Source organism: Canis aureus, chromosome 1 (genome assembly GCF_053574225.1).
Source record: "Canis aureus isolate CA01 chromosome 1, VMU_Caureus_v.1.0, whole genome shotgun sequence".
NCBI classification, from domain to species: domain Eukaryota; kingdom Metazoa; phylum Chordata; class Mammalia; order Carnivora; family Canidae; genus Canis; species Canis aureus.
The window spans coordinates 98,749,587-98,761,655 of record NC_135611.1 but is presented as its reverse complement, the minus strand read 5'-3'; the positions used below and the strand labels follow the sequence as shown (position 1 = coordinate 98,761,655).

At 42.0% G+C, this 12,069-nt stretch overlaps 1 protein-coding gene across 2 annotated transcripts in view; it reads left to right on the top strand.

Moving 5' to 3' along the window:
• Positions 1 to 235: 235 nt before the first annotated feature.
• The window catches only part of PTPDC1 (protein tyrosine phosphatase domain containing 1), a 59,915-nt gene continuing 48,081 nt past the window's right edge, over positions 236 to 12,069 (top strand). For both annotated transcript variants that reach the window (XM_077910910.1, XM_077910909.1), the window contains exon 1: positions 236 to 347. The gene's annotated coding sequence lies outside the window, so the exon portion shown is untranslated. The remainder of the gene's footprint in view (positions 348 to 12,069) is intronic.

The following is a 12,069-nucleotide window of genomic DNA, read 5'->3' as shown; positions in this document are numbered from 1 at the left end:
GGTGCGGGAGCCACGCCGGGGCCAGGGGGAGCGCGGGCGTCGGGGCGGGACGGCCTGCGCGCGGGGACGGCGGGACCCGGGACCCCCGGCCGAGCCCCCACCGCCCCGCCGCCCCGCCGCCCGCCGCCCGCCGCCTCCCGGGCCGCCTCGGGCCGCCATTGGCTGGCGCGCATCACGTGCGGCAGTGCGCGGCGGTGATTGGCGCGCGGCGCGGGGGGCGGGGCGGCGGCGCGGCCCTGGAGCGGCCTCAGCCGGCGACCCGGCGGCCCTGGCAGGCGCAGGCTGTTGCGGTGCGCGCGAGGGGCGCGGCGGGGCGTGCGGCTGCGGGAGCGACCTCGGCGAGCGCGGTGAGTGCGGCGGGGCGCGGCGGGGCGCGGCGGGGCGCGGCGGCCAGTCGGGCCTGGCAGGTCTCCGGACAGGCGGGGGTCGGCGCCGTGCGGTCCAAGCCGCATCCCGGTGCGGCGGCCGCGGGGGCGGGGGGAAGCGCGTGGGAGGCCGGGCGGGGGTCGTTCCGCTGTCTGCGCCGGGGAAGCTGAGGCTGGGGTGGAAACCTGAGCCGGAGCGCCCTGCGCGCTACCCCGCCGCCCGCTTGCCCGCCCCTAGTGCGGAGGCCCTCGGGTGCGCGTCCCTCCTGGTGCAAGAGACCGCAGGTGTGGATCCCTCCAGGTGCAGGGGCCCCATGTGCGTGTCCCTCCAGGTGCAGAGGCCCCAGCTTCGGGTCCCTCCAGCTCTGGGGATCTCCAGGTGCGAGAGCCCTCAGGTGTGCGGATCCCTCCAGGTGCAGGGGCCCCAGGTGCGTGTCCCTCCAGCTCTGGTGGGGGGGGAGGGGTCTCCAGCTGCTGATCCTCAGGTGCGAGAGCCCTCTGGTGTGTGGGTCCCTCCAGATGCAGGGACCCGGCTGCAGGTCCGTCCCAGGTGTGGGTCCTCCCAGGTGCGGGGGTCCCTCAGCTGCCGGTCCTCCGGTGCTGCACCCCTCCCCAGGTCTGGCAGGGACGCCGCTGCTGGCCCTGCGGAGCTCCTGAATGGGCGCGCCTGCTGGGAAAGTGCTCACGGGTTGGCTTTGCCCTGTCGTCCTCCCCTCCCGTCCCGTCTGGGGAGCGCTCCCTTCCACGCTTCTCCGAGCCTCGGGAACTCCGGGCCCAAGGCAGTTCCTTTAGAGTTAATATTAGACCGCAGCGCGCCGCGGACGGGGTCCAGGACTCCGTCCACCTCAACCTGCCAGCCGGGCGGTTACGTGCACGGCCCGCCTGTGCCTCTGCTGTAATGAACGGTCTCCCCGGTATGGGTGTGGATCTTACACTTTTCGGGGTCACAGCAGTTAGGAGAGGCTTCCGACAGGGATAGGGCTTGCGCGTCAAAATTCCACTCGGAAATCTGGAAATTATCCTGAGGACAAACCTGAAATCACAGTTCTCTTAAAAGCACATCTCAATCTTTTTGCAAACTAAAAATGCCTTAGAATCTGAAGATTTTCTCTAGCTTTAAGCAGTATAGCGGGTGTGAAAGTGTACACATTGGGATGTTTCTTTTCTGGTGACTTTATCTGTTCTTTCTCCCATCACTGCAGCCTCACCAAGAGATACATGTAATTATTTAGTTTATTCATGTATTTCCTTTCCCAAAACGTATGTAAGTCGAATAATCAAAACATGTTTTTTTGCAAATGTTAACTGTATCATTTAATGCACTTAATGTGTTGTTACTGAAAAAAATACATATTTTTTTGTGGTTCCTGTGAAGGCAGCATTGGGGAGAGGAAATAATGTGGGTTTTGGTTTAAGGAAGAACTGGTGTTCTCATCCCAATTCCAACACTTTCTTGACCTTGGGCCACGGACTTTCTGGCTGATTGTCACTTTGCTCATGTTGAAGACAGCGATGGTGCCTCCAGAGGGTTTTATCTGAGACAGTGGATAGAAGGCCTTGGTAGAGTACTAAGCACAGCTGTTTTTCTACTGTTCTCTTTCTCTTTCACTGTTTTTTTTTTTCCTTCACTGTTTTTAGAGCAGATTTGTGAGCTCCAATCCTATAATATTCAAGGTCATTTTCATTTCCAAAAAGGATGCAGTTTACTTTTGAGAATCTACTCTGTGCAAGGCATTAAAAAATCCATAAAAATAAGAATGAGCCACCTTTTAAATTTTTTGAGAACTCGGAGAGTGTGGACTATTTAGCTCCTAATCATGCTTTCCTTTCTGTGACTAAAATCATCCATTTGTTAACTTAGTATTTGTGAATGGTTTTTAGTATCAGGCTTTATGTTAGGTGAAGGGGATATACCAGTGAGAAAGGCAGACAGCATCCCTGATCTTACAGAAATTATATAGGAAAAAAAAAGCAATCAGCAAATAAAACAAGATAATTACAGATTATGATAAATGCTTGAACAATGAAACTATAAAGTCTCTGAATGTTAACATGATGAAGAAATGTGTTTCTGAGTTTATAAAAAATAGTGGTTGGAACATTCTCTTAAACTCTTAAGTCTTATTTAACCTTATGAAAAGTATATTGTGTCAGAAAAAGGAAACTTCAGGAAAATAAAAGAACACAGTTAAAGATTTCACAGGCCTGAAATACCTTTTACAGTTGATCTAAGAGATGTAACTTATGTTGGTTCCATAAAAATGTCAAGGCTTCCATAGTTCTTTGGCTTAATTTTTAAGAAGTTGTAATCATTTTTTTTTTTTCTTGGAAATCATTCCCTTTAATGGCGATTAGAATGGACAACCTAGTTTGGTAGAAAATTGTGGCCCCAAAAATCTGTCTCTGTGATCTCTGAAATTATTTTTTAAAAGATTTATTTATTTCAGAGAGAGAGCATGTGAGCAGGAGGAGGGGCAGACTCCTCACTGAGCACAGAGTCCCACTCCCAGTTCTGTCTCACAAACCTGAGACCACAACCCGATGATCACCACCTGAGACAAAACCAAGAGACGCTTAACTGACCGAACCACCCAGGTGCCTCTCCATGGTCTCTAATTTATTGATCCTTAAGCTCATGAGAATTTTAACACAAACAATGAGTATGGACTGACCATTAAACAAGTGTCTGAGGGATGCCTGTGTGGCTCAGCGGTTGGGCATCTGCCTTTGGCTCAGGTCGTGATCCTGGGGTCCTGGGATCGAGTCCTGCATCCGGCTCCCTGAGAAGAGCCTGCTTCTCGCTCTGCTTATGTCTCTGCCTCTTTCTCTGTGTCTCTCATGAATAAATAAATAAAATCTTTTAAAAAAAATAGGTGTCAGGGAGCAACTAGCCCAGGAACCTTAGACATAATGTATAAGTTACCCATTTTTATGTTTCTGGTTGACCAAACAGTGATCAATCCAATCACAGCAAATTAAACAAATTGGATTTTTAAGGAAAATTTTGCAAATAACTAGTTTGCAATGATGAGAATTTGAAATTTCCCAACTACTTACACTTGCATGAAAAAATAATAGGGTTTCTGCTTATTATTTTCTCAGTTTGTTATTAGTCACATTTTCTGGGCTATATCTAGGTAAGTATTTGGACATGACTTTTTTGTCATGGTTTACAACCTAACATTTGTCCTCTTGGGTGGTAAATCTGTTTTTTAAGTTTATTTATTCACGAGAGACCCAGAGAGAGGGGCAGAGATAGAGGCAGAGGGAGAAGCAGGCTCCCTGCAGGTGAGCTCAGAACCCTGGGATCACGACCGTAGCCAAAGGCAGATTCTCCACTACTGAGCCACCCAGGTGCCCCTTGGGTGGTAAATCTTATTATTTTAGTCCAAAACCTTTTGAATGGCAGGTCTCACCACAGGGCCATTGCCTAGCCTCATTGTAGCAGCTAAGAAAGAGCACTCCTGCTCCTCTTTCCTTCTGTGTGAGTGTGAACACAATCTCTCTCTGGTCAAACCTTCCTGTCTGGATACTGTCTTGATTTTAGCATAGAAGGTGGCCACTGCAGGTGGAGCTTGGCTGGGAGAAAGCCCACTGCTAGTTCCTTGAGGAAACAAAATCACTAACTTGATTAGTGATCACTAATACCTTGGTCTTGCAGCCATTTCTATTCACTGCAGTCCAAGCAGCACCATCTTTTCTGCATGGTTGATCTCATAGTTTGTGCTTTTCTTTTTTTTTTTTTTTTTAATTTTTTTATTTATTTATGATAGTTACAGAGAGAGAGAGAGGCAGAGACACAGGCAGAGGGAGAAGCAGGCTCCATGCACCGGGAGCCTGATGTGGGATTCGATCCCGGGTCTCCAGGATCGCGCCCTGGGCCAAAGGCAGGCGCCAAACCGCTGCGCCACCCAGGGATCCCTAGTTTGTGCTTTTCAACCCTTCAAGAGAAAAGATGTCTGGCCCTATATATAAACTCAGGACTTTATTTCATCAATAATTTTTTTTAAGATTTTATTTATTCATGAGAGACACACAGAGAGAGGCAGAGACACAGGAAGAGGGAGAAGCAGGCTCCATGCAGGGAGCCCGACGTGGGACTTGAACCCAGGACTCTAGGATCACACCCTGGGCTGAAGGCGGTGCTAAACCACTGAGCCACCTGGGCTGCCCTCATCAATAATTTTTGAGCCCTTACTATGTGCCAGGCATTGTAATGCTTTAAATGGATCTGTTTTGATGGATCAGTGGTAAATTCTTGTATAAGAAGGGCCACATGGGGATCCCTGGGTGGCTCGGTGGTTTAATGCCTACCTTCAGCCCAGGGCGTGATCATGGAGTCCCGGGATGGAAAACAACATCAGGCTCCCTGCATGGGGCCTGCTTCTCCCTCTGTCCCTCTGCCTGTGTCTCTGCCTCTCTCTCTCTCTCTCTCTCTGTCTCATGAATTTAAAAAATATATATATATTTTAAAAAAAAAGGGCCATGTGATCTTAGCTCCTCACAGAAACATGTTCTTATTTAGAATCGTGCCTTTCCACAGTCAATCCTGATGCATTACCTTTATAGTTTATAAAGACTAAATCAACTCTACGTGGAAAAATATCTAGAGATTTTATATTTTCTCCTTTTTACTATACTAAATTAAAAAAATTTTTTTAAATTGTCTTTTAGGAATTAAATTGCTCAGTAGTTTGGTGTTGTGATGGTGTTTTTATTTTATTCTCATCCTGGTACTTTTTTATAAGAAGTTTGCATATAGCATATAGGGTTTTTTTTTTTTAATTACATATTTTCCCTTAAAGGTAATAAGTACTTAGTGTCAAATTTATAAAGTATTGATAATCAGAAAATAAAACACACCCTGTTAATATTTTGATATATATTCTTCTAATCTTTTGTCTAAATACATATTTTATTTATATATTTCTTTTATAAAAGATTGTACTCTGCATTCTATTTTATAGCTTCTATTTTTTTCTAGTTATATGATAAATAAATATACTTTTTGCTCACGTGATTCTGATTCTTTTTAAACGGGTGTTTTATTGCTAGAATAGGGACCAGAAAAATCCATTTATTAAATTACAGGATAAATTTAGAAACCCAAGTCACCAGTCCAAGAACAAACTCCAGTTCTCTGTTGCTTTCCTTCCCAATTGTGGCTTCCACCCGCACTGCAAGGGCTGTGTCCAAGAGCCTCTGAAGGAAGGTTACCCAAGCAGTTGCCCATCCGTAATACTGTGGGTTCTCTTCAAACCTTGTCAGCCAGTCCTTAGAATTTTTATCTTTTACTTAATTTCCTGGAGGCAAAGCATGGATAGTAGACTCTGGAGGATTTGGGGTTAGTACCAGAAAGTAAAATCACAGGCTGAAGTTTTTTCTCAGAATTGTAGGGAAAGGGGAGGTAGCTGACTAAAAATGTATTTAGCGTTGAATAATAAATATTTGAGTTTAAAAAAAAATTTTTAAGCATTTTATTTATTTATTCATGAGACACACACACACAGGCAGAGACACAGGCAGAGGGAGAAGAAGGCTCTACGTGGGGAGCCTGATGTGGGACTCAATCCCAGGTCTCCAGGACCAGGCCCTGGGCTGAAGGTGGCGCTAAACCGCTGAGCCACCCAGGCTGCTCAGTTTAAAATTTTTGTATTCCAAAGAAAGTGGCCCCAGTTTTTAAATTTCACTAAGCCTTTTGTAAGTACCTCAGACTTTCTAGGAATTTTGTTGTGTTATCATTGATGTGTAAATATATTTGACTATTAAACTATGGCTGTTTTGAAATATATGATAGTTTTGTCTTCATCCACGGTGAGAAATTATATATAAAAGACTCAGGCCACAAATTAAATTTATAACAGACATTAAGAACAGTTGTAGGAATATATTGTAATATGTAGCATGAAAATAAATACCTAAAATGTATATAATAGTAACCAGGAGAACTATAGAATCTTTTGAAAATAGAAATATCATTCCCATACAAGTAAAACTTTACTGAATATAAATATTCAAGGAACACTGATAAGCCAGAAAGAAAAGAAAACAATTCCACCACTGTTAATATTCCGTTAGTTTACTTTGTCTTTGTTACTCCCCAGTGGGTTTATTCATAATGGTCATATAAAAGGACAGCTCTCCTGTGAGTGCTTTACCCTCTTTATTTGCAGAGAACATACATCCATTGTATGTTATCTATTTTGAACCTGTTCTGTGAATGAACGAACTTATTTCAAGGTCAAAAGCTTTGATCCACTCTGTTAAAAAACTAGAGCGGATTTTGACTTTGGCTATCTTCAGACATCTGGCTCATTGTGTATCTTTAGGGAAAGGTATGAGTGAACTAACTTTTTGAGTTTGGGTTAGTCATTTGAGTAGCAACTGAACAATAGCAAAATAAATAAGTACTAATGGAAAATATGGAACATATAAGGGAAAATAAGTCAGCTGTACTCTCCTGCCAGCATTTAGTCTCTTTATGTACAACTTTTGTGTTTGACTTTCTTTAACAGAAATGTTTTATCATTTCAATTCAATTTTTAATATTTTAATATGTTCCTAAAATGACACACTGCTGCTCCCACCAGCCCGTCTTTCTCAGCTCCAGCAGGCTGTGCTCCTGGCTGCCACCCACCCTCACCTGGGTCCTTTGTAGGGCTCAATGTCATCATTGCTGTGGTTCCTGGAACACTTCTTGGGCTTCTTGGTGTGTGTCAGTGGCCTACCCAAACAAGCTCGCCGTCACACCGACATCACGCTGTTCTCTCCTTCCCCTCTCTTCCCTTCCTCCCCCAGCTGACTTGCTCTCCACATTCCCTTCATAAGGCTCTTTTGCAAAGATCCTAGCATGCATCCCATGTAGCCTACATGTGCTGATTTTGTCAGTGTTTGTCAGAATCGGCATGTTTTTTTCCCGTTGAACAAAAGCTCATTGAAAGCAGAGATGATAAGCAGGAGCATGGAGGAGGTTTTCTTCTCTCGGTGATTAATTGTGTGTGTTTCCTGGTGCACATGGGAAAAGCATTCTCATTTAGATAATTTTTCTTCTCTTCCATCTGACGCAACAAGTTGATACTTCAAAACAGGGAAACAGAATGCTAATTATGTGTAGAGTTTTAAAGTGTGAGTGCCTTTAATGGTCTAAAGTTCTAGAAAGTGATCATGCAATAATTGTGCTTTTCAGTTAGTGCCACCCAGAGTGTTGTTTTCTAATTGCCTATCACTTGGATCTGCAATAGACTCCTTGAGTCAAACTAGAAAATTCCCCATGTTCATGTAGGCCGAAACAAATCTGAACTCTTTTTCTTTAGACTTAAATTTTAGACTTTTAAATTCTATACTTAAAAAAAAAAAAAAAACCTAACTTCTCCAGTTGATTATAACAGTATAGAATGGAAGTAATATCCTTTTGTCACCTAAGTGGAGAAATTTGTTGGTTTCAACAGTTGGTTTCAATGCCTGTTGTACTGGGCATTTGGGGAAGAGATCTTCGCATACATTCGTCACTTATTTTGTGCCAGATATTGAACCCAAGTCAGCCTGTTACAACATCTGGCCTTCATCCTAAGCTGTCCCTCAGGCCATGCAGGTCAGGAACTGTTTTATTCATCCTCGTATTCCCCCATGTTTCTATAGTTCTTGGTGCCCAGTAGAGACTCCAGTATTAATTATATTGCATTGGACTATTGTTCATGTGAATCCTGAAGCATCCTGGCCTTTCCCCTCTCTAAAACATACTCCAGTTTGTCCTTCTTAATTTGAGTTCCTGATATATTCTGCCCTCCTACTTTTAAAAAAATATACCTGCACAATGACACAGTTTTATATTATTATTGAGTGTGTCAAAGGTTTCTGTTACTAGCTATAACTGAAAACTGCATTTTTGTTTTATTATTTTGTAGCTCAGATTGTTCCAGCTTTTGCCATTGGGAGCTCTTTCATTTGGTTTCTGTATCTCTGACATATTCCCAGCAGTTTATGTTTTGAGTACCTCCCCACTTTCTGGTACTAGAGGATGCTCCAGACTCATCGTGTATATTGCCTGTTCCAGGCCTAAAATCAGCCATTTCAACAAGGGTCTCTGGATCCTTTTATTGGAGAATGGTATTAAAATCAGAATTTGCTCTGATGTGCTCATTGCTACTGGAGTGTCATTGTTTTTAGGTCCTGGCAGTGAGCAGAGCTAGGAAATAAATGTATGTGGGGAATCCCTGGGTGGCTTAGCGGTTTGGCACCTGCCTTCAGCCCAGGACATGATCCTGCGAGACCCGGGATCGAGTCCCGCATCGGGCTCCCTGCATGGAGCCTGCTTCTCCCTCTGCCTGTGTCTCTGCCTTTCTCTCTCTGTGTGTGTCTCTCATGAATAAATAAATAAAATCTTTCTTTTAAAAAAAGGAAATAAATATATGTGTATTTATTTACCTGTGTATGCATACACGTCTATAATTTTTACTTTTACTCATCGGTTTCTGTATTAAGCTAAACAGGAATTCCCACTGATGTCTCAGACTCTAATTCAGAACCCCATGGTTCATTTTAACCTTTTACCCTTTACTTACCTGCTGTCTGTAATCTTACACTCCCTCAGTGAGAAGCCTGACTTCTGCCATTCACCATGTTTTTAACCTACTTTTTCAGTCCCAGTATATATGTACAGCAGTATCATAATAGTTAATCAGCACCTCCAGGAGAAACAGTATTTCCAACTACAGTGGAAGTAGTTCGGTTCTTTTGTTTTTCAGTATCCAGTCATTTCCAAACTTACTCAGGTCCCTTTTTCCCATCCTCCCCGTGAGTTTATGTAGTACATTTCTAATATTATATTCTTTTTTTAAGGATTTATTTATTTTTGAGAGAGAGATAGCACATACATGTGAGCAGGGGAGAGGCAGAGGGAGAGGAAGAGATAGAATCTGAAGCAGGTTCCACATGGCACACACAGTCTGTTGTGGGATAGATCCCATGATGCTGGGATTACGACTTGACCTGAAATCATAAGTCGGACACTTAACCGACTGAGCCATCCCGGCACTCCATAATACAATTAAATTCTTTTGTCGTAGTCTGCATCCCCCATCTCTCCACCTCCTTGTTGATTTTTAAAATTTTCATTTTAAAATATTACATTAACGATTATTGTTTGTGCTACAAAATAGTTCTAGGGGTTTTGACAATGGATGGCATCATGTATCCATCCCTGTAGCTGCCCTCTGAATGGCTGGACCATGCTGCAGTCATTCCCACCCGCAGGGAAAGAAGGTTCCTGTTGCTCTCCACTTGTACCACCATTGATACTGCTAGGTTTTCCTGTGTTTGGTTTTTGCTAATCTAATAGTTGTACAACAGCATATCATTGTGATTTTAACTAGCGTCCCTATACTGAGCATCTTTTTGTATGCTTCTTTTCATCTGTAGATCTTTAGTGAGGTATCTATCTGTTCAGATCTTTTGCCCATTTTTTTTTGTTTCAGTAGAAACTAAAAAATATAATATCAAGGTTTCATTTTTAATTTCAAAGTAAAGCTCAAATAATACAGAAGTGTATAAAGGGAATAAAATAAGATAAATGCTCCCTGTTTTTCTCCAAATGTAAATCTTTTAAAACTGGTGTTTACAGATTGACACATGCTGCCAATTTCCCCCTGTGCTTCTAATTCACAAATGCATTTTTCTATCATTTTGAAAATATTTACAGATAAATGTAACTAGACTAAATTATTACTCTGAAACTTGCTTTTATTTTTAACTTATCACTCTATTACAGTCCATCTTCTAGCTCAGTACATGTATACCTAATTTGGTGAAAACAACTGGTTTGTATTCATGAGAAATACATGCTAGAATTTGCTCAGCCATTTCTTTAAAAATTTCAAATTAATATCAGTTTCTTTTCTACAAGAAAAATACTATAGCAACCACAATTCATACACGCTGATGGCCTTCCCAGTTTTTCCTTAAATAAAAATACAATATGTAGGTATCTATAATATTTCTAATTACCAACCAGTATATGAGCAGGAAAGAGTAGTAGTCCTCCTGCAAATGTTAAATTATTTTCTCTCTATCCTGGAACCTGCTCTTAGTGCCATCATGCTCTCCCCGCCCTCTCCGGTCACCCTCTCTCTCACTCATTTGCAAATTTTAAAAAATTGAGTAGTCTTCTTATCCAGCCTTACAAGCTCTCGGCAGATGCAGGGTGCATGTCCTCTATCAGACGTGGGATTTGCAGGCATTTTCTCCCAGTCTGTCTTCTCATCCTCTTCACAGTGGCTTTCACAGAGTTCAGTTTTCTTTTTTTTCTTTTTTCTTTTTTCAGTTTTCATTTTAATTAAATCCAACTTAAAAATTTTTTTCTTTCATAAATTTGCTTTTGCTTTGTACTTAAAAATCATCACCAAACCCAACATCAAGCAGATTTCCCCATGTTTTCTTCTAGAAATTGTATAGTGTCTGCATTTTATGTGCAGGTCAGTGATCCATTTTGAGTTAATATTTGTGTGAAGCTCAGTTTCTGGCATCACTCGTTGAAAGGTTGTTCTTTGTTGAATTGTCTTTGCACCTTTGTCAAAAACTGTGTTTTTGTGGGTCTTTTTCCAACTCTGTTACTTACCATTGATTGGTGAGTCCATTTCTCTTGCCCTTCTATGGTCATTACTGTAGCTTTATAGTAAGCCTTGAAATCAGATAGTATGTGTCCTCCAACTTTATTCTTTTTTTCTAGAATTGAATTGGCTATTCTAGTAACTTTACTTATTCATGTAAATGTTAGAATAAGCCTAAGTATGTTTCATAAAATCTGGCTGTGATTTCAATAGGAATTACATTAGGCTATAGATCTGCTAAAGGAGAACTGACATCTTTACTATGTTGAGTCCTCCAATGCAAGAACACTGATCCTGTACTTAAGAACTTAAATAATAATGAAAGGGAATATAAGGGAAGGGAGAAGAAATGTGTGGGAAATATCAGAAAGGGAGACACAACATAAAGACTCCTAACTCTGGGAAACGAACTAGGGGTGGTGGAAGGGGAGGAGGGCGGGGGGTGGGAGTGAATGGGTGACGGGCACTGAGGGGGGCACTTGATGGGATGAGCACTGGGTGTTATTCTGTATGTTGGTAAATTGAACACCAATAAAAAATAAATTTATTATAAAAAAAACTTCATTTTGGGGGATGCTATTATAAATGTATTGTTTTTTAAAATTCATATTCCAAGTATTCACTGCTGGTATATAGGAAAGCAGTTGACTTTTATATCTTGGCTATGTACCCTTCAATTTTGCTAAATTCACTTAGATGTACAGGAGTTATTTAGTAGATTCTTTGGGGTTTTCTGGGGGTTTCATAGACAGTTATGTTGTTTGTGAATAAAGACAGTTTTAATTCTTTTTTTCCAATTTGTATACCTTTCATTTATTTTCCTTGTCTGATTATACTAGCTAGGACTTTTAGTATGAAGTTGAATTAGAAGTGGTGAGAGAAGACATCCTTGCCTCATTCCTGATCTTAGGGAGAAAATTTAACATCTCATGATTTAGTATGATGTTAGCTGTTATTTTAAAAAATAATATTATTAGGTTAAGGAAGTTCCCTTCTAAGTTTTTTGAGAGTTTTTATCACGAATGGATGTTGAACTTTCTGATGCATATATTTTTTTAAAAAGATTTTACTTAAAGTGAGCAAAACAGAGGGAGAAGCAG